The sequence below is a fragment of the Rhinatrema bivittatum genome, chromosome 7 (assembly GCF_901001135.1).
Source record: "Rhinatrema bivittatum chromosome 7, aRhiBiv1.1, whole genome shotgun sequence".
NCBI classification, from domain to species: domain Eukaryota; kingdom Metazoa; phylum Chordata; class Amphibia; order Gymnophiona; family Rhinatrematidae; genus Rhinatrema; species Rhinatrema bivittatum.
This window is the reverse complement of record NC_042621.1, coordinates 154,236,483-154,255,989: the sequence shown is the minus strand read 5'-3', so window position 1 is coordinate 154,255,989 and position 19,507 is coordinate 154,236,483. Positions and strand designations below refer to the sequence as shown.

General features: G+C 42.1%; 1 protein-coding gene across 6 annotated transcripts in view; it reads right to left on the bottom strand.

Moving 5' to 3' along the window:
• Positions 1-19,507, bottom strand: part of OGDHL (oxoglutarate dehydrogenase like) — a 327,706-nt gene that overhangs the window by 47,453 nt on the left and 260,746 nt on the right. The window lies entirely within an intron of this gene.

Genomic DNA, 19,507 nt, shown 5'->3' with positions numbered 1-19,507 from the left:
TAGATGATCAGTGGTCGGGATCAGTGGGAATCAAGCTAGGAGCTACTCAGGAAAGCAGATTGGTGCCTAAACCACCGAGCCAATTAACAACGCTGGGAAGACCCAGGACACGAGCCAGACAACCAGAACGAGGAACGATGCTTGCTGAAGGAGCAGATTGGCTCTGGAATTTGTTTATAAGGATGGGCTGGGAAAAAGGAAGCATTCACGGCAACTTGAATGCTGCCAAGCTGATTTGCCATTGAACCTCATCCTGTGACTCCTGTACCTGTGATCTCAGTAACTCCAGAGTACCTGCCTTGGTAACTCCAGCATACCTGTCTCCAGAAGCACCCACATCCCCTGCAGTCCATGCTTTCAGCCTGCACGGTTCCCCTGGCCATTTATATTCAGACTGACATCCAATACTCCTAAACCCATGCACAACCCAATGAAAAGACTGCCTTGCCCTTGTTGGATCTGAAGCTTCAACCTCAGATAGAATGTAATATCAGCAAAAACCTGCCATTTTAGCTGCCTGTACAGTCGTGCCACATATTGTGCTTTTCTCTACTATATAAATACATTTATTGAACCCTGCATGCTGAGAAGCTGTTCTTGTTTGATCCTGTAATCAAAAACAAGATAAAAATCCCCTCTGTTACAATAAGAGCAGGTAACAGATTTATCAGGTAGGATGACATACTGCATCAATGAGCTCTACTGTGTTCTTGCTGAAAACAGTAATCTAAAAAATCCCTCATATTCTTTTGAAGCATACCATAATAGTTTCAGAAAGTGGAATAACCCGTTGGCCATTAGATTCCATAGACATTAAGTGGCAGCAAAAGTATCTGGAATTCTGCACCTTCTACAGCAATTTAAAAGTACATTTTGTAAATGTTTTTTATATCCCTTATCTAATACCAGTGGTACCCTTGGCAGTGGGCTTATTGCATAATTGCCCTTGCTGTATCATTAGAGTCCCTCACCATCCACACGAGACATCTGACTTTTCAGCATGGATCAGTAATAGATAAAGTGAAAACATTTTCCTTGCAAGCAGGATCTTGACATGTTTTAGTAATTCAGAAACCTAAACGCAGCACGTATTTGTGATTTAGGTAGCATGGAAACTTCCAAAGGGGCAAGAGGAGAAGGAACAATGGAATTATAACTATTTTTGTTATTTTAAGTACTGAATTTTAGTTGTTTGTTTATCTATTTATTTAAAAAATGTATAACCGGCTCACATCAAAAACAGTTTGTGGCAGGGAAAACAGAACTCCAGCATATGAATGTAAAAAACCTGTTTTCCTGAGCTGTTTGGCATAGACTTTCACTAGAAAGAGGAGTGACAACAAGTCCTTAGAGAACAGATCTCATGAGTTCTAGTCCCACCTCTGCCAGTAACTATGTACGTGTACAGAAAAAATGTTAACACCTTATACTTCTGTATACCTAATTGTAATTGTTCACTTCTTTTATTCTCAGACTCTTGTCTTCAAGCAGCTTCCCACAACTTCCAGCTACTTCCTCATAAAACCACTCTGCTACATTTCTTTCCTCCATATGTAGTCACTTGACAATGATCATAATTGCAGATTAGAAAAATATAATTGATTAAATAGAGCTAATCTTCCACCATAGAACATACCCTGTGAGAACTATATCAGATTGCAATTACTGTATAACTGAAGAACTGTTTTCCTTCTTACATACAGCAAGCTAAAACCAAGTTGAAACTAGATAATAAGGTTATTTCACTTACCGCCAACCTCTCATAAGCAAAACTCCTGCAACCCAGCAGGAAATCTCCTTATACAATAGGTTTAAGAGAAAAATCATTTGTTACTGTTCTTCCAGACCTACAGCCTCCCCTCTGAGTAAAATATGCAAACCTTATCATATTTATAGTAGGCTACAGTTTGAAAGCATTCGCTTTGGTAACAAAAGTGCAAAGAAAAGCTTTTCCATAAACTCAGGTTGAACTGCTTGGTGGCAGGGAATGCAGTATCTTCAAGCACCTAGACAAGAACAGAAAGATTGAGCAGGAACAGAATTTAGGCTCTTGCCGCCTGGCTCAGCTAAGAGCAATAAAAACCTTCCTTTCTTAGAAAAAGAAAAGAAATAAAAGGAAAATGATAATGAGAAAGAGTGAAGAAAAGAAAAAAACATGAGATGGGGCAAAGGAAACTCATAGTTTAGTCTGGAAGGTGACTGCCTGCAGGAGGATTCTTGCTTGCTTTTATGGAGGACAATTCCCAAAGTCAATTATCCGAATATACTGGTAGTCTCCCCTCAGTCCAGCTCAAGTGCAGTATTTCATAGTGTGCATCTCTGAAGAAGGATCCAGGGGATGTTTGGGGGTACAATTGGAAAACAACATGCACAAACTGGATTTTTAAAATGTTTGCATTTTCCAGCAAAAATGTGCCCACTGATAAAGCGGTTACGAAGCCTATGGGTCTTTTGTTTTCATGGGAAATTCTCACCACGTACTTTCCCTTTGAAAATTAACACCACGATCCGTGGGTACTCGCACCAAGGTGGGCAGTTGGAAAGTCTCCCCTTTAATGAGCTAAAAATTAAGGAACCCAAATATCTACTGTGCGCAAAACCCTTAATAAATATATTGATTCAAATGCTGAGTCAAAATTGGGGCTGTGTTTCCAATATACAAAACATTTCCCATGTTATGTGTACTTAACTCGGTTAAAATCTATTGACAATTCAATGGCATATTATCATAACAATTTTCAAAAGCCCATTTAATTGGGTAAAGGACATTTACATATGTAAAACCTTGTTATAAGAGTGTAAATGCTTTTAAACATCAGGTCCATAGCTGTTTTGCATGAATTTGAATTCCAGCACCTCATTAACTTTCAGTTTGTAAAACATTTTCCATGCATAAGTTTACTATGTGCGAAGTCAAAAAATTTTGCAAAGCCCAATTTGACAGTAACTTTCAAACAGGCACATGGACGCAAATATAAATGTGTATATGGGCACACGGACAGATATGCAGCAATTTTATATCCTGTGTGCACATAAGCAAGTTATGCAATAGCCCTGGCGTTCATGTGTGCGCAGCAGCGTAAGTTGGCTTTGGGACAGGCAAGTGAGGGAATTTTATAACATATGCAAGTTCAGTCCATGCCCACTTTCACCAGTTCATCCACCAGTTTGCCCAGTCTAAAGCTAGGTCCCCCAAACCTCCCTGGCTCTTTAGCCTTCACACCCCCCCCCCCCCCCCCGCACACACACACACACACACAATTAACCCAGACCCCTTAACACTTCATGGATGCCTGGAAATCGTTTTATTAAGACTTAACACCTCATCTCCAGCAGAAGTAACTTTGCCCTGAAATATACTTGGGTATGTGCCCACGCGTGTAGCTACTCGCATGCCTATCTCTTGACCCCGCCCCAGAATGCCCATTCCCTGCCCACATTTGCCTCTTTTCTCCCTGAGCGAGATATTCGTGGGTTGTGCATGCATGGGAGTGGCTTATAAAATCGGGTGGGCATGTGCATGTGTTAAGATGCGTGCCCGGCTTTTTCTGAGTAAAAAGAGAAAATCGTGCACCTACAAGCATAAGTTGCCTTTTTTTTTATGTGTGAGGTGAACTTTGTGAAATTCGGCACACTTTAGTATATTGGCCCCAAGGTGATTTGAAAATTGTTTTTAGGTTGTCATTTTCATGCACATTAGCGTTACAGTAGTAACGTTAATACAAATGCTAATAATGCATGTTGACACCAATTGAACATGGGTGTTAACTAACATCTGCAACCATGTGCATTTGATTCAGGCATTTAACACTAATACCCATTAGTACATTAACCCCCGTAATTCAGCCTCCATGCCCATTCATCCATTAGTATTCAGGCCAAGACTGATAATTAGTGCTACCAGAATGTGATCGCTGTTTTTAAAGTACTAACACAAGTTTAATAAGAACTGAACTAAGAGGAGAGGGGGCGGCTAGAGAGCTTCTACCAGATGGATGTGCAAAGATGGACGTGCACGAGGTCTGCTCTCTGAGGAACCTGACAAAAACAACCCCAGCAAACCCTGCAAGTAAAATGTCTGTCACTTCCAAATCAGGCAACACAGAAACACCTGTCTCAGCATCACAGAGAGTCAAAAGGTTCAAACAAGACCCACCATCACCACAGAAAATGGTTGCTGGCATGAAAGCTGAATCTGGAACCTTCCTTACTATGATCATGAAGGAGTTTCAATACCTAAAAATACTAATGATCGGGAATCCTGGTGCAAATAAATTCATTTAAAACAGAATTGGCTTCCCTTGCAGAACAACTCTCTTTATTTCAAAAGGCAATGCATGAATTGGAGGAAAGGACTTCCATGTCAGAAGATATCATGGTACTGCTAAATCACAAAGTCATAATCATTGCCGGACTTTGAAGACGTAAATAACAGGAGCTGAAGAAGCCCCTGGAAATTCAGCATTTTGAAATAGAACAAGCAGAAAAGGTGCCTTTCCATAACACCAGCAATAAAACTACCCCAAATTAATGGTGAGTTGTATCGTAAGATGCTCTCAATTATTGGAAATCCTAAAATTAAGATATGGGCACTGGTACTATAGGAAAGAAAGAAAATTTGGATTCTCGTGGATCTAAATAAAGAAATAGAACAGCAAAGGAAGATGTTTCTGGCAATGCAAGAGCAACAAAGAGATTTGAAGACCAAAATATTAGAGAATTCTGATAAACTACAAGATTATACTGATTCTACTTCAGAGAAAATGAAGATTCAATGATGTATAAGTTGGTGTGTGCACATAAAAAATATTTATTTAGTTTAGTTTTTCTTTTTTTTGTTTGTTTCATATTTATTCTGCTTGCTTTGTTTTCCCAAAATGAAATTAAAAAAAGATGTAAAAAAAACAAGAAACCTAAATGAAGTTATTCCTGCCCCTCAAACCTACTTGAGCAAACTCCCCTTGATCCCCAGAGCCCCTCAACCCCAACATCCCTAGTTGCTCTTACCCTGCTGCTCCAACTTTCCAAAATGGCCACCAGTCAATCCAAAGCCAGTGTGATTATATTGTATAGCAGAGTAGTGGGACAGGAGACTGAGGATCACCTCTGCTCCTGGAAAATCTGAGGATCTACAATGGGGATAAGTGCCAAGGTGAGGGGAGTTCAGAGGAGAGCTGGGGATCAGAAGGTGTTTGCTTAAGCGGGTTTGGTGAGTGGTAGGAGGCATTGGGACCCAGAGACTTGGAGGCCAATATTCAATAGGCCATTTAGTGGATGAGTTATCTGGCTAACTTGTCCCCTATATTCAGCAGGAAAAATTATCCACTGAATATTCTAGCCCAATGTTATCGAGCTACATGTAGGCGGATAACTGGAAAATCTAATCAGCTATGTTTGAATATAGCCAGTTATGTTTTTAAGTTATCTGACCTTGTTTGGCACATTTAAAATAAATCAGATAAAGTATTTTTCCCTGAGTGCACAATTAAACTGTGGAATTTTTTGCCAGAGGATATGCTGAAAGCAGTTGGCATAGCTGGGCTTAAAAAGGGTTTAGATAAGTTCCTGGAGAAAAGTCCATAAACCTTTATTGGGAAAGTCACTGCAAATTCCTGGTTATGATAAAACAATTAACCATAAAAGATCCAAAAAAACCCTCAGTAACGAAATGCATTTGAATATGAAAAAAACCAAGGTGAGATACAAATAAGCCATATCACTTCTAAGAGACCTTCATAATAGAGGAAGATCAAAACGTTTGCTGCATAGCTATTCCATATATGATAACAGGAACGCTTAGCATAACCAGTGCTCACTTCTTTATAAATCAGAGGTCTCTGGTACTTAAGAGGAATTTTTTCTTTTTCTTTTTTTTTTTTTTTTTTTTTAATATTTCACTTTTTTTTTAGTATTTCTAAAAATATGTCCTTGTGATACAAATCTTAGTGCTGTGCAAAAATATTGAAAAGCATCCACTTATCTTAATAATACAATGAAAAATCATTCAGACTTTCAGCTGGCTTATATCTGGAGCATGCAATGGCGTTTTCATTGGCATTTAAAGTCTGAACAATTTTTCATCATATAAATGATGATGTGGTGATTAAACCGAGGTGATTTGTAACTTGTTACAAGAATATCGGTATATAAAAATGCCAAATAAATAAATAAATAAGTGGGCATTTTTCAATATTATTACACAGCACTAAGATTTGTATCACATGGTCATATTTTTTTAGAAGCACTAAAAATTCGGAAGATTCGGAGCATTAGCGTCTCTAATGGGTGAGTTGCAATGTGGACCAGTTAAATTGTGACTGATGTTTCCGCAGCCATGGCAGGCCTAGAATAACTGGGCTCACAGTTCCAGATATGGCCGTGGTCCTTGCACTGAAGTGGAGTTGGTGGAGATGGGGGAAGCAGAGGCCCAACTGGAGCTTCACCTATACCAGCCCACATTCCCCTTAGGTTGAACCCTCGGGTGCCAGGGCTGGCAAGTCTTAGGTGGAATCCTCTCTATGAGGGGAAGATCCATGGATGACGTCAGACGTGCAGGAGAACTTGAAGGCAGACTTGGGTCAAGGCAAGTAGCATTCAAGAGAATTCAACAGTCAGGCAGTGGTCAGCGTCAGGCAGCGATCACGAGATGTCCAGTGGTCAAGCAGCGGTCAATGGCAGGTAGAAATGAGGCAAAGTCCAGGAAAAAAGCCAAGGTCAACTCCAGGTATCCATGGAAGGGAAGGCAGGACAGATAGGCAGGGCAGGGAGGTGAGGAGCAACACCAGTGGCAAGGCACACCAAACAACTGAGGAACAGAAGACTGACCACAAGACTGAAGAATAAGACTGAAGGACACTGAAGAACTGACCACAAGACTGAAGAATGAGGACAGATGCTGGAACCGAAGAACAAAGACGAGTGGGAACTGAAGAACAGATGAGCTTGAGAACGGCGCGCTGGCATCTCACACTGCTAACAAGTAGTCAGACCTGTTGCAGAGGCGTCTTACTGCTGGAGAATTGCCCTTTTGTGGGACAGCATCACTGATGTCATCAAGAGGGGCCATGGGGCTTTCCCGCCACGTTACCTTTAAATATTGAAAGGAGGTGCACGTATATGCCTAAGGAGGACACGCCACCCCTGGACCTGTCGGCGGCATCCCTGCCACGAGCAATGGCAGCATCCTGCCGCATGTGCTGGCCAGCCGCATCATGCTGGGACAGAGATGAGAGCAGCGGTCCATGAGAGTAGCCCACAGACCGTGGATTGCAACACAAGCATTTTCACTTAATGCCTGCCCTGACCCAGGTGCTAAAAAACCCACTTAAAAAAACAATGCACTAACAGTTGCCCCTGCTAGCGTAGATCCCTGCATAGCCAGTTAATGGATAATTGCCTCCTTTACAAGCCATTTGCATGTGCTCACACAAAACCTGCTGCAGGTTTTTTGAACAAGTTTGTGAGTGTGTTTTTTCCAAGCTGAACGTGTTATGACATACACGTGTAAGATCAGCACGGGAAAACCCGTGCAATTAAGCGCACAAAACCCCGCAGCAGATTTTGTGCAGCTTATTACATCGGCCCCTTTGTGAACAGAAAACTGTTCATGAAATCGGGTAATGAGCATCTTTTTATGCGCACAAACCTCAAGTAATTTTATAATGAGCCATCTGCATGTATAAGCCTGTGTTTTATGTGCAGAAATGGTTTTGAACATTGCCTTAATATTTGATCTGTAACAAACGATTGAGTAAAAATATAACACAATGAATGTAGTTACCTTTGCCTTAGTTTACGCAATGTATGAAGCATGCAGGCTAGGTTGACAAAGACTAGCCTGGCTTCTTGTCATTCTCATCACTCATTAGCATGTCTCTGGCAAAGCTGCCCATACATTCTCGCTGATGGGTGTCATGTACCTGTCATTTCTGATTCTAACAGTGACTAGAGGTAGGTGACCCTCTAAGAGACAGTCAGAGGGGTATATAATGGTCATTTGGACTACTTTACTGTCAAAATACCAGAGTATAATTCAAAGTAAGGATTTATTTGACACAGGGCAGGTCTGTGTCACATACAGGCTGCTTCAGCTTCCTGCACGTGAGAATAATGTAGCGTGGTTGCCATATTAGTCTGCTTAGATGCATGCAAAGAAAGATTAAACACAACAAGTTGTGGGTGATTCCTCTTTATTGGACTAAAATATTTTTGTGACTAACTTTTCAGAGTTACATTCCCTTTATCAGGTCAGTGCAAAATAAGCAAAGGATGCAAATGTCAAAATGTACAAATAAACTAGTAAATATGATCATGAATACTCAGTGGCTAAAGGAGCTGTTACATTCTCTGTTGTGTATCTCAGTGCTTCTATTCCCTTCCCTTCTGATTCAAAGCATGTCACATTTCTGTATTTCTATGATAAATGAGATAAGGGTCTATGCATTAAACCTTGTGCTACAAAGTCTTATTATTATGCATGGGCAAAACATTTTTGCTTGTACACTAAAACAGCTATTAATGGGTGATGCATAGGGACGGTAACTTTCAAACTGGTGTACGGGTGCACATGTGTACACATGCATTGGCCTGCGCCTGGGTTCATGGCTATTTTATAACTTATGTGCATATATGCACGCATGTTATAAAATAGTCTGGCCGCAAATGGACACGCATATGTGTGCGCAAATGCCGTTTCTGCCATGTAAATCAGGTGATTTTAAAAGGGGCGCACGCCAATACCATTCCCAGTTTTATCAGTTCATCCCCAGTTCCCCGTTGATAGGTCCTCCAACCCCCCATAGTTTGGTAGCCTTCACTCCCCCCAGTTAGCCCTGACCTTTAAAAGCCTGCAGATCTGCCTATTTTTCTTTTTTAACTTACAAGTCATCCATAGCAGAAGTAAAATTACATGGCAGGTGGCCTCAGAATGTGCCGGATAGCGCAAGTATTTATACGCACATCTCAGGTTCAAGACCCGAAATGCCCATATCCACCCAGATCATGCCCATGCCCTACCTTTTTGAAAACTTTATAGACATGCGTGCTCCAGGATATATGCATGTATCTCGGCAGCTTTTAGAATCTGCTCCGCGTGCGCAAGCCCGACATATTCGCGCATCCCCTAATTAATGCATACGTCAACCTTTTAAAATTCACCTTTGTTTTTCTTGCCCACTGAAACATAACATTTATAGCACAATATCACAGAAAGTATACTGTCAATGCCGGCTATTCAAAATTGCATATACCTCATATTAAACTGATCATACTCAGCCCTCTTTTCCTCTTGGCTGCACTTTCCCACTAGAGATTTGTATAAAACTAAGAACGGTATATAAGGCCGGTGGTCAATGCTCAACAGAAAAGAAGAAGAAGAGCAACTATTCCCCAGGAAAGAAGGTAAAAAGAGGAAAAAGCAGACCAAAAGCAAATGTCTCTTATGTCGGTTGAGGAGGAAGAGGAAGACAAAGAGAAGAGCGCGGAGGAGCTGGGAGAAGATCCAGAGCCAGAGGCTGGTATACCATAGGGATGTGCATTTGTTTAAAACTAAACTGCAAAATGCAACAAATAAGGCTAATTCATTTCATCTGGGGGCCCCGCCAGAACCTTGGCCAAGACCCCAAAATATTAAACAACAACAAATAAAATGACCTAATTCGTCAGGTATCCAATGAAGGCCAGGGCCCCATGCCAGGGCCCAGGCCTAGACACAGGCCCGCCTCCACGACCCGGGCCTAGGCGGCGGATCCCCACCAGACCAGGTAATTTGTGGCCATGGGGGATCCCGGCCCCAGCATTTTTTCGGGCAGGAGGCCCCGTTTTCAGTTTTTGTCCTTTTTTTTTTTAATTATTATTATTATTATTATTGTTTGATTTGTTTTTTTCTCACGAATGAAAATTAATCAAACAGTCCACAAACTGAAATTTGTGGGGAAAAAAAACCTCCCAAAAACAAAATGAAAATGAAAACGAATTTTTTTCTCCTGCACATCCCTAGCGTACAACCATGCCAATGGATGATTTGCTTCACCCAAAGAAGAAAACAACACAAATCAGAAGCTGATATTGGAAAATTCAACTGTGCCCTTTGAGAAAGACTCCACATGAAACACCCTGGCAGCAAAGGAGTGCCTTTGGAAAAGAATAGGATGCAACGTCAGCGGTCTTGGAATAACCACTAGGATATTAAACACATTAAACAACACTATTAGGGCAATCAAAAGGGCAGCTGAGAAAAGCTGTGCATTTCTCATAACTCTCCCAGTTACAGCAGCCATATCTCCTCCCTCTGTAACCCACAAAGCATTCTGTTAGCTGAGCCCTTTAAATATTGTGAGTAAACACCTGCTCCGAGGTGGGTGTAACATAGCATATGCTAAACAGCATGTGGAGGACAGCATGCTCTTCTGTTTACCATGTGTGCATCTGCTATACTGCATTTATTTATATGCTTGTATGCATTAATTTTAGAGTGTACGTTCTAATGTCTTTTTGGATTGGTCTAGCATGCTGGGGGAATTCTGCGCTAGCGAGGAGCACAGAATTTGAGCAGACTTCACCTCCTGCGCAGAATTCCAATTTTTTGCACAGAATTTGGCAAAAGTGGCAGCAGGCCATGAGCAGAGCCTATCCTGCTTGCGGCAAAGATCTGGTAGGGCCATCAGCCACAAGCGGAGATCAGGCTGTTCGCAGCAAAGATCTGGAAGGCCCGATAGTCACAAGTGGAGCCCATCCCGCTCACAGCGAAGATGAAGACCTGGCAGGCCCTGTGGCTATTGGTTGCTGGTGTGTGTGGGTGTGTATGAGGGAATGAGGGTGCATTTTTGTTTGTGAGCGAGGAAGCCTGTGTGAAGGGGTGTGTGTGTGAGAAAGAAAGGGAGCTTATGTGGATGTGTGTGCAAGAGAGAGAGAGTGTGTGTGAGGGTGTGTGGGTATATGCACAAGAAAGAGAGGAAGCTTGTGTGAGAGAGGGGTCAAACACTGGGAGTGGAGGGCTGAGGATGGTGTGGAAGGGGTTGAGCCTAGAGGGGGAGGGGAGAGATAGTGGAGGGTGGAGGAGTTGGGGCCTGAGAGGGCAAAGTGAAAGGGGTCTGGCCAGGGGAGCAGGGAGAATGTGTGGGTAGGTCCCGGGGTTTTTCGAAGGGGTCATGTCGGGGGCGTGTCGGGGGCGTGACCGGATGACGCGGCGTTTCGGGGGCGGGGCGCAGCGTTTCAGGGGCGGGACCGGGACGTGGCGCCGGCCCGGGGGCGTGGTCCAGGCCTCCGGACCAGCTGCCGGGTCGGAAGACGGCGCGCCAGCAGTCCGCTGGCGCACGTAGATTTACGTCTGCTTCTCGCAGGCGTAAATCTAGGGACAAAGGTAAGGGGGGGTTTAGATAGGGCCGGGGGGGTGGGTTAGGTAGAGGAAGGGAGGGGAAGGAGAGGGGAGGGCGAAAGGAAGTTCCCTCCGAGGCCGCTCCGATTTCGGAGCGGCCTCGGAGGGAACGGAGGCAGGCTGCGCGGCTCGGTGCGCGCAGGCTGCCCAAAATCGGCAGCCTTGTGTGCGCCGATCCAGGATTTTAGAGGCTATGCGCGTATCTTATAAAATCCAGCGTACTTTTGTTTGCGCAGCAGGTGCAAACAAAAGTACGCGATCGCGCTTTTTAAAAAAATCTACCCCCAAATATTTAAAACTCTGCATCTTTTGAGTAATATCTTTTCGTAATTTAAAATGTAATAAATTACTCAAAAGCTATGATTTGTATTGTGTTATTTTGACCAATATAAAGTATGCAGAATTTTGCAGATTTTTAAATTTTTGTGTGAAGAATTCCCCCAGGTGTAACACCAGGGGGTGTTATTTTCAAACTTTACGCACATAAGTAGCCTCTATTTGCATATTCCATATTTTATAAAAGTCCAAAATATGCATGTATTTTCACTTTCACACGGACAAATGTGCACATTAAAAAAAAGCGGTCCAGCAGTATTCCAGGGCAGGGCAACATTTATGCGTATAAGTTGCTATTTTAAAAGACACTTACATGCTTACAATTGCCAACTTACGTATTTTTACACCTGCTAATTATCTGGCATAAGTGATATTAAACATGTTTATTATGAAATACTGACTGGGTGGAGGTCTGATCGAACTGGAGGAGTTCAGGCTGAAGAACCAGGAAGGTCTTGATGCTCTGGAGAAGGACTGGGAGAACTGGTGGACTAATGGTCAATTTTATTCACATGCACTTGTTTAAAATTGGCCTACTTATGCAAGTAAGTCCTACTTTACTTTCACACATAAAATATATGCACGTACATTTTTTTAAACAGATAGGAAAAATACACACATTCAATGCACTGAAATACGTGCTCTCGATGCATACACGCATAGGAGGTAATTTTCAAAAGGATTTACATGCTTAAAGCTGGGTTTTAAGTGTGTAAATGCACTTTAAGAAGTAGATTTCAAAAGCCCGGCACACGCCAAAATGGGAAGATACACTCACAAGTTGGGCTCGCACGCACCACCGAATTTTAAAAGCCGCCCAGATGAGCGGTGTTATCTCCTGCTGCTATCACATCTCAAAAGCTTTCAAAAAGGGGTGGGGTGTGGGTGTGGCAAGGGCATTTTGGGGTGTGGCCAAGAGATGTGCGCGGAAATACTTACATGCCTGGGTGCACACCCAGATCCCTCTGCTAGGGATGAGATGCAAGTTTTAAAAAAAAAAAAAAACTAGCCATACCTGAGTGGTTTTAAGAGTCTGGGGTAACTGTGGGGAGTGTAAGCTATTCAGCCAGGGAGGTTTGGAAGACCTAGCTGTTAACTGGACCAACTGGTAGACGAACTGGTGAAACTGGCAATTGGGCTTTTAAAATCTCCCGATTCACGCGGTAGATGCAGGACTTACACACATAGGCACATGCCCAGTTACAACTGGACACACGTGCGCGCAGTCAGGCTATTTTATAACATGTGTGATGGTTTGAAAGTTACCATCTATCGGGTGAATTTTAATAGCCCCACATGCCAGGAGATACGCGCACATATTCGCCCAGTGCATGCCAAGCAGATTTTAAGAGGTGCCGGGTATGCGCGTATCTCCCAGTATGCGAGTAAAAATTGTTTTCATAAAAGGGGCGGGGCATGGGCGTTCCAGGAAACATGAATGAAACCAGTGTGAAAGTATTTATGCACATCTGCGCACGCCGGGGTCCGTAACCATGTAATTTTACTTCTGCTACAGATGGCGTGTAAGTCCTAAAACAAACAAAAAAACTAGGCTAGTCAGCAGGGTTTTAAGGGTCGAGGTTAATAGGGTAAAAGGAGTTAAGTTAGCTAAGAGGTTTAGGAAGTCTTCTCCTTTACTGAGACGAACTTGGAACAAACTGGGAAAAGGTAATTGCGTCAGCGCGCGTATCTACTAACATCCTCCCCACTTACGTGATCAAGGCGGAATTTGCACTCAGCTGCGTGCTTCCATGTAAAACTGTGTGTGCATGTGTGCACGTATATCCAGTTTTATACCATGCATGCATATAAGCGCGTTATAAAACTGCCGCATACATGTGCGTGAGCCGGCAAACACACCTACATGTGCTTCTGGGTGCAGGTCTTAAAATTCACCTTTATGTGTATAAGTGGGCTTTTGAAAATTGATACAATATATACCAATGAATTACCAGTAGGTTTTACATGTATATATAGGTGCACTTTACATGGGTAAATGGCTTTTGGAAATTGCTACAATAGTTTGATATATTTACACGCATAACTCCTTTGAAAATTCACCTATGCTGCAGGGTAGACGTGCATATTTTATAAAATGTGCATATATTATTCATAGGGGTTATAAAATACTTGTGTAAATCTGCTCACGACCATGCATGTTTATATATGCGCGCATTGTTATAAAATCCATTGGTCACGCGCACATGCGTGTCAGATTTTAAAAAGGTGATGGGGTGGATTTTAGTAACGTACGTGCAGCGACGCAATCGGGTCTCCCCCAGTTCCCTCCCAGTCCGCTCCAATTAAGGAGCGGACTGGGGGGAACTTTCATATCCCTTACCCTACTCTTCCTACCTCTTCCCCTCTCCACCCCAGTTCCTAAATCCTTTTTTATTTCATCGGAACAGCACAAAATGGCACTGTCCCGGCTCACCCCCTCCCCGCTCTGCCGGCCCTCCCCTTCGGAGAGGCTCAGCACTTGTTCATGTATTGGGCTTTACGTGCATGGCTGGGCCCATTTTAAAATGCGCGCGGCATGCGTAAGGCCAACTACACACGTAAATCCTGATTTTTTTGCGCATGCCGGCCTTTGAAAATCCGGCCATAGTGCATAGCAAGGGATAGGAAAGTTAGTGCACACGCTAAGCTGTAGAGCTTATGTTCCAAACCATGAAGACAAATAAGTGATGATAAATAAGTGAGGGATAACAAACAGAAAGTAGGTAGATAGATTGTAGGGTGGCTTATAACACATTTTTTTATTTATTTAAATGTGAGTACCCATCTTTCACCTCTATAAACCACAATCACATTATACAGACAATAATTCACAACCTAATATATTAAAAACAACATAAAATCCCATACCGCAATATTGTTTGTTTTCCCAAGCTGAATGTGAGAGGTAATACAATCCAAGGTTAGGGCCTGATTTTGAAAAGCATTTACATGCTTAAAATTGGGCTTTACATGTGTAAAATTGGGCTTTACATGTATAAATGTTACGTTCCATATTGGGTGCTACCACCCAAGAAAGAGATCTAGGCATCATAGTGGATAACACATTGAAATCGTCGGTTCAGTGTGCTGCGGCAGTCAAAAAAGCAAACAGAATGTTGGGAATTATTAGAAAGGGAATGGTGAATAAAACGGAAAATGTCATAATGCCTCTGTATTGCTCCATGGTGAGACCGCACCTTGAATATTGTGTACAATTCTGGTCGCCGCATCTCAAAAAAGATATAATTGCGATGGAGAAGGTACAGAGAAGGGTGACCAAAATGATAAGGGGAATGGAACAGCTCCCCTATGAGGAAAGACTAAAGAGGTTAGGACTTTTCAGCTTGGAGAAGAGATGGCTGAGGGGGGATATGATAGAGGTGTTTAAAATCATGAGAGGTCTAGAACAGGAAGATGTGAATCGGTTATTTACTCTTTCAGATAATAGAAAGACTAGGGGGCACTCCATGAAGTTAGCATGTGGCACATTTAAAACTAATAGGAGAAAGTTCTTTTTCACTCAACGCACAATTAAACTCTGGAATTTGTTGTTAGAGGATGTGGTTAGTGCAGTTAGTTTAGCTGTGTTTAAAAAAGGATTGGATAAGTTCTTGGAGGAGAAGTCCATTACCTGCTATTAATTAAGCTGACTTAGAAAATAGCCACTGCTATTACTAGCAACAGTAACATGGAATAGACTTAGTTTTTGGGTACTTGCCAGGTTCTTATGGCCTGGATTGGCCACTGTTGGAAACAGGATGCTGGGCTTGATGGACCCTTGGTCTGACCCAGTATGGCATGTTCTTATGTACCCATTTAAGTGGGCTTCTAAAAATTGGTATTAATATATGCCACTGAATTGTTCATAGGTTATACCCATATAAGTGTACTTTACGCACAAATGGCTTTTGAAAATTGCTTTGATAGTATTTTACATTTACATGTGTAATTCCTTTTAAAATTCACCTGTTACTGTGTACTTTGCAAAACAAGTTATTACAATTGGCAGAACACAGCAGTATTTTATTTTTATTTATTTATTTTATTTATTTTATTTTATATACCGGCAACCGTTTGCACATCGTGCCAGTTTACAAGTAACTTATAAACAAGGAATATATAGGCGAGGCCTTTACAAAGAACAATATGTAACACAGTAACAAAGCAGATAACTAAAAAACTTGGGGAAGGAGGGATAGAGACAAGAGGGGGGGTGGGGGAGGGTGAGAACAGATACATAAGGATAAGATATATACATGGATTTGAGGAGCAGATGGTATGTACATTGGTTATATATGGAATTGTATAAGTGCAGATAAAAACAGACACATTATTTTAAAGTAAGGGTTGAATGAAGTGTTTGAGGTTCTTAGAGGGAAAGGGGGTTAAGTGTAGGGTGTGGTTCCTGGGGGGGATTAAAGGATTTTAGGGGGGTATTGGTGAGAGATGAAGGTTGGGTGAGAGTGTTAGTAGGTGGTGAAAAGGATTGGGGGTATGCTTGGAGGAAGAGCCAGGTTTTGAGATTCTTTTTGAAAGTGGGAGTGGAGGATTCTGTGCGTAGGTGAAGAGGCATTGAATTCCAAAGGGAGGGGCCTGCGAGGGAAAGGGCTCTATTGGTGGTGGAAATGAGTCTTGTGGATTTTATGGAAGGAGCAATAAGGGTTCCTTGGAGTGATGAACGGGTAGGTCTAGTGGAGGTACGAGGAAGGAAAGGTGGGTTTAGCCAGTTGTAATGCTCGTTGGTGATACTTTTGTGGATGAGGGTAAGCGTCTTGTAAATAATTCGTGAGTGAATGGGAAGCCAGTGGAGATCAATGAGGGTGGGGGTAATGTGGTCTTTTTTTCTTACATTAGTGAGGATGCGAGCAGTAGCGTTTTGAAGGAGTTGGAGAGGTTTGATGTGGGTGGCAGGGAGTCCAAGAAGGAGAGAGTTACAGTAGTCAATTTTAGAGAAAATTAAGGATTGGAGTACCGTACGGAAGTCAGAGAAGTAGAGAAGGGGTTTGAGTTTTTTGAGGGTTTGAAGTTTGAAATAGCAACTGCTAAGGATGGATTTGATGTATGGTTTGAAGGTAAGTTGGTTATCAAGTATGATACCAAGGTTTCTTGTGTTAGAAAGCAAATTGGGGGAATGAAGAGTGGAGGGAATGGGTATGGATGCATGTTTAGAGGAGATGAGGAGGAGTTCGGTTTTTTGTGGGTTGAGGGCTAGGTGCATGTCAGTGAGGAGCTGGTTTATGGAGGTGAGAATAGTGTTCCATTTTTGGATTGCGATGAGTACAGAGTTTGTGAAGGGGATGAGGATTTGCACATCATCCGCGTAGATGAAGTGTGTAATACCAAGGTTGGAGAGGAGGTTTGTAAGGGGGAGCATGTAAATGTTAAATAAGGTGGAGGAAAGGGAGGAACCTTGAGGAACGCCACAGTCGAGATTGACAGGTGGGGATGTAAAGTTGTCAGTGAGGACTGTGTAGGTACGGTTTTGGAGGAAGGACTTAATCCAAGAAAGAGCAGTACCTGAGATTCCTATACTAATGAGGGTGTTGATGAGGATGTTATGATTTACGGTGTCAAAGGCGGCGGAGATGTCCAGCATGGCAATGAGATAGGAGTTGCCGGCATCCATTCCTTTGATGAGGGTATCAGTAAGGGAGAGAAGTAGGGATTCAGTACTGAGGTGTTTTCGAAATCCATATTGTGTGGGTGGGAGAATGTTGGATTGTTCTAGGTGGTCAGAGAGACGGTGGTTTACTAATTTCTCCATGACTTTGGAGAGGAAAGGGAGATTGGAGATAGGACGGAGGTTGGATAGGTTGGAGGGATCAAGGGAGGGTTTTTTTAGAATGGGTTTGACCACAGCTTGTTTGAGGGAGTTCGGGACCAGGCCATGTTCCAGGGAACAGTTCACGATTTTGGAGAGTGGAGTGGCTATTGTTTTAGGGATAGCGAGTAGTAGTTTAGTAGGTATGGTTTCCGAGGGGTGGGAGGAAGGTCTCATCTTTTTTAAAATGTTCTCTATTTCTAGAGATGAGGAGGGTTCAAAGGAAGAGAGGAGGGTGTGTGTAGGTGGGGTGGGAGGGATTATGTTGTTGGTGTTGTGGGAATTTTTGGTATTGGGGGTAAACTTGGCAGTGATGTTGGATATTTTGTTTTTAAAGAAGAGGGCGATTTCATTACATCGGGTCTGTGTGATGGGGACTTGGGGTGAAGACACGTTGGGTTTGGTCAGGTTTGAGACTAGGGTGAATAGTGCTTTCGGGTTGAATTGGAGGTGGTGAATTTTCTTGGCATAGTATTCTTTTTTGGTTGTTTGAATGGCGTTTCTATATGCATGCATGAGTTGGTAGTAAACGGTAAACGGTCGTAATTTTAGCATTACAATACATGGGGTACTTTTAACATTTAGCCCTTGTATATATATCTTTTTAAGTTCACAATTTAAAAAAAAATGTTTAAATAAATTTTGAAATAAACAAAAGTCATCATTAAAAGAAACAAAACGATAACTGAAGTACAGCACTTGCCCTATATCTGAGAACTGTTTTATCTCTATTCGCTTAAAATAAATCAAATTTGGTTGGCCCCATGGCTCAGCTGCAGTGCCAGACCACAGCAAATTTGGGTTCAAATCTACTGACCTTCAAGACTGATGGCACTTGGACATATCACAGAGGTGATACAGGTGGGCCCCAGGTGGGACAGAAAGTGATGACCAGTACTAAAGTGACCCTTACTGGTGGAAAGAGGTTGCTGAGGAGTTCGACCTCAGAATATTCTCCCTCCAAGCCTTGCCAGTGAGGGAACCTATAAATTACCTGGTAAGTCGCGTAAAGGGGAAGTATGTGTGGTTATAAAAAAGGAGAGAAAAAATAATTAAACATGGTTTGAATAAATTAGAAGTAAAAAGTTTTGTTACTGTATACATTTGCTGTGAGTTTTTATATATTTAAACTCATTTTTATACACTATTTTAAGCAATCGCTCTTTTACCTAATTTATATATTTAGTGATTTATATTCTGCCTTTGGCACTTCAAAGCAGATTTACGGAAAGTTCATTTATTTATATATTGTTGGTTGTGAAGGATTTGACCTTTAGGCATGCTGGTGATTAAGGGGAAACTTTTAAAATTATGCAGATAGTTGCAAAGCATGCACATAGAGACCAACCTTCAAACCTATTTGTGGTACTGTAGCTGCGAAAGTTAAGTGGACACGCGGAGATTTATGCTAGTATTTTATGAACTGTGCAGCGGAAGTTGCACAGTTTATAAAATACCACTGAGTTCTCCTCTGAAGTGCATGCTTATGTTTCAGTACGTGTGAATATTTTCAATGCAAAGAAAGCGCTTACTTTCTCTGCCTACTTTATAAACATATGTGCATACATTTTAGGTGTTAAACAAACCATGTACATGTGAAAACCCCAATTTATACTCGGAGGCAGGTATTTTATAAAGTATGCTTGGATACTGTTTTGAAAACACTTACTTGCGCATTTGCTTGAAATCATCCGTTTGCCAATGCCTCCATCATTTCACCCAGGCCGTCTCCAGTTCACCTACATTCTCTAGCACTTCACCTTCAACTCCCACCAGTTCACCCAGGCCTCTCACCCAAAAACTGCAGACGGTCACTCAGCAGATCTAATACTGTATAGCACACACTTCTTGACCCCATCCTGGAACTCTCCTTTTTTTGCACCAGTAAAATATGCAGGTGAAACAGAAAAACACACATATTGCCAACATTTATAAAATGGCAAATACATGAATGAATACACACTACTTACATGCAT